The 3,789-nt window shown below is 30.6% G+C and overlaps 1 long non-coding RNA gene across 1 annotated transcript; it reads right to left on the bottom strand.

Annotated features, from left to right (window-relative positions):
- Nucleotides 1-1,420: 1,420 nt before the first annotated feature.
- Nucleotides 1,421-3,098, bottom strand: LOC134253084 (uncharacterized). The gene is made up of 3 exons (XR_009989067.1): nucleotides 2,968-3,098; nucleotides 1,760-1,846; nucleotides 1,421-1,563 (listed from the first exon to the last, which is right to left on the bottom strand). It is a non-coding gene; the product is annotated as an uncharacterized LOC134253084 (long non-coding RNA).
- Nucleotides 3,099-3,789: the final 691 nt, after the last annotated feature.

Here is a 3,789-nt window from a genome sequence, read left to right as displayed (position 1 = left end):
AGGTTTTACTACCTATGACTTGAGTATATGTCATAGTCATTTGGGTATATAAATCAGCAGTAGCAAAACGTTAAAAAAGGTTTTAAATAAATATTTGGACCTTTTTTGTAATTAAAAAAAACGTTTTATGTTATACCAGTAGGGTTGATATCATTTTAAGAGCTCGCTCATAATAATTCTAGTTTATGAGAGAGAGTCACTATGACAGCTCACATAATTTTAATTTATTAACACTTAGTAATAAATACAGGTTTTTTGCAATGCGATATGGCTCACTCACAATAGCCGTATCAGCCCTGCAGGGCTGATTTGGATATACGGGGCTGATAACCTATATCAGCCCTGCAAATCCAGCACTGTTTTGTGACATCAATATCACATCCTTAGTAAACTGTACTATGTGATCGTACACAATTTTTGGTGGGTTCATATTCTCTTAATTTTAAATTTTTGAAAATATATTATATATTAATATACAAATACATGTAATAGATTATTTTAAATCTAAATTTGAATTTTAAATTCGGCCCTCTGGCTGATATTGGTGTCTCGGAGAGAGATGTGATATGAAAAGGGTATGTATTATTCTTATATAAAACCATATCAATCAGGCATGTAGCATCAGGTTTTTGGGTGGGGTGGGGGGATTGACTCCCCAACTCAATTTTTTTCTCAACATAACTGATGAAATTAATTTTATTTATACAGCACAAATTATGTTTAACCCCCCCCCCCCCCCTGAGTTTGGAGAATTTCTCCACTTTTTTTCTTGCAGTTTTTTTTATGCCTACTCCACACCATGCACTTTCAAAAATGATACCATGTCTGTCAGAACGAATGACTGCAACCTTTGGTATTGAACCTACGATATATTCTCCTGCTGTCCTAATTAAGAAACAATATTGCAAGACAGCTAAGACCTCAGTAGCTACTGGTACCTAAAATAAAAATCTGGAAGGGCTATATATATACATGTATATGAATGTCTAAACTTGAACTGACCCTAAAAGATATTTTATATTAATAACCCTAATGGGTAATCTTTTGAATGACATATATCGAAATTTTTGTTGTATTTATATTTAAAAACATTTTGAAAACAATATAGAAATCAGAAGAGGATGACAAATATTTTTTTATATAATACATAGAGATACAAAACATAAATTTGAGGAACGTGTCATCTGCCTTTAAACTAGCCCTCTTTCTTTTTTCTCACAAAAACATTTTGTCAGTTTTGAAATTAATTGATTGATCATTTAATATTGACCTTGTTTTAATTATGACACTTCAAAATGCAGAATATAAAGATATGTTTCAGATTCTAATTATGAATCTGCATGCCAAAAATTGATAGTTACATGTATTAGATTTACATCAACAAAAAATGCTAACAGACAAACCAAGAATGTTACTTTTCGATTAAACATTTTTATTTGATCCACTTTCATGAATACACTGTACAATTTATGGATCTATTTTCTGGATCCCTGAGTCTCCGGTAACACTATCCACTCACTTCCAGCATCAATGGTCTGTACTGTAATAATGTATTCTCATAATCTGAAAAAAAGTGATTAAATTAAAATGTAATAATAATATTATACAGCTTTGCCTTCATATACTTGGAACCATTTCTAGTTGGGCTTGAGCAATGATGCAAAGCATGTTTATTGGAATCAATTAAATTCCAAGAAATCTCAATGGTTTATCATTTTATTTTTAAAAAGTTAACGTTTTTACTAAATGTATTATTTACATGTTTTTCCTGTCTAATTCTATATCAGCTCATCCAATTCTGTTTCTGTTTCTTTCCGAGTTTGGCTTCAAAGTGCTGAATTTCATTCTATAAACAGAAGTATACAACACAAAGTTGAGACCGTATTGATCTTAGATATTCTTTAAATTTAAAAACTTGCAATTAAAAGGTCAACTGGTTCCATAAGTTTTGTCAAAACTCTAAATTATGTTTTTTATTTCTTTCCAATACCCCCCCCCCCCCCAAGAAAAAATGGAGTATAGATATTCATTTCATAAATTTACGTGCTTTAAATCTATTGATGCTTATCATTTGAACCTAGTTGACCTAAATTAGTTCAGTGGTACCGGAGAAAATATTAGCTGAATATGAGTTTTCTTTTATTAGTAAACACTGGATGACATTAGCAAAAAGTTATTATTTTTTTAAAATTAATTATTTTTCTGTGGTATATATACAATTCAGTTACCACTAGTCCACTACATAATACACTTGTCTGTATCACAATACTTCCATGGTAATCCCCTTTCCTAAACTAATATATATTAAGTAAGTAGTTAACCCCCTGCCCCTTTTTCATTTTTTTTACGGACGCCATAACAAAGGTCATTCCATTTTACAAATATTTCATATAGTGGTGGTTTTCATAAATTCATTACTTTTCATGTAAAGAGCAGGTATTATCTTAAATGGTAAATAAAGATATCTACTAAAATAAAACAAAAATTTTATTTACCCGACTATCAGTTATAATCATTATAGCTTGTGACAGTGGTGAGTGACTTTGGTTACATACATTCCGTGAATACAACAAATTAAAATTAAACAAAATTCATATTAAACTTTATAATTTGGGATACAGATATGTGACTAATCATGACCACCTTTTTCACGTTAGGCGCGTAGATACAATCTAAGTTGGGGGGGGGGGATAATTTCATTTGCTCATATTATAGTTTAATATCGGCTATATTTTTTTTTTTGGGGGGGGGGGTCATACCCCCCTCCTCCTGGTTCCTCAGGCCATGCATAATCTTTTCTTTTTTGTTATAAAATACTAAAGTAATGCTAACATAATCAATCAGAATTAAATTCAAATGTGCAAAAACATTTGCCAAGTGTTAGATATTTTACTGCATGGTTAATTTATGCTATACATTCTTCAGTAACTGTTGTAATGGTAAATTGTAAAAAATTCAATCACTCACCGTAATTAAGACTCATGAAAACGCCAAAACTGAGGCTCAGACTGCTCCAAGTTTGTAATTTTCTGCTAGTCTTCTGTACATTGTTATTGAAAACAATGTAAGCAAAATACCGTTTATTCCTCCTATGTTAGAGAGCTACACCAAAGGGGGGTAATTTGAAGCAAAAGTTACAGAAAATTATGGATTTAAATCAGTTATCATACATAAATGCTTTAGTTGCCTGCAGATTTTTTTCTTGATTCTTCTAGAACAAATACTGTTTAATAAATATTTTATGTTGATAAGCTTTAATGTGGTTGTAGATTTCTTATAAAGTACTTCAAATTTGCTGTTTTTTAAAGCAAAATAAACCTCCAAAAACTAGTTATATCTATCAAAAGGTGAAGAGAATTTCAAAAATCAACAGTTGCTAAAATAGAGTATATTTATATGAATAAAATAATAATTTAAAAAGCTTTTTTTAATGACTAGTAATAAAAAAGTATTTGTTTAACCATAAATTCAAGTGTCATGATAAAGTACAAAACACGCTATCTGAAAGGCGTGTGGTTTCCATAGCAACAATGCGAAAAATTATTTTTTGCTTGCTTTTTTCTATCATACCCTTTGTTCTGAAAATTTATATATGAGTTTTAACCAAATCTGTTTCTATGCCACTTTCCACATTTTTTAACTAAATGCTCGATGCTTGCTGATTTTGACTCTTAAGTATGTTACATGTCTTGACATTTAGAAGTTCTTAATTCTGCATGAACATCAAACACTCAAGTATACTGTCTTTTAATACATTGTGTGCGGTCGCATGTGCATGCACGTCCATGT

This window comes from Saccostrea cucullata, unplaced genomic scaffold (genome assembly GCF_032062105.1).
Source record: "Saccostrea cucullata isolate Sc308-1 unplaced genomic scaffold, CSIRO_AGI_Scuc_v1 ctg1525, whole genome shotgun sequence".
Classification (NCBI taxonomy): Eukaryota; Metazoa; Mollusca; class Bivalvia; order Ostreida; family Ostreidae; genus Saccostrea; species Saccostrea cuccullata.
The sequence above is the reverse complement of the archived record's forward strand: the minus strand, read 5'-3'. Positions and strand labels throughout refer to the sequence as shown.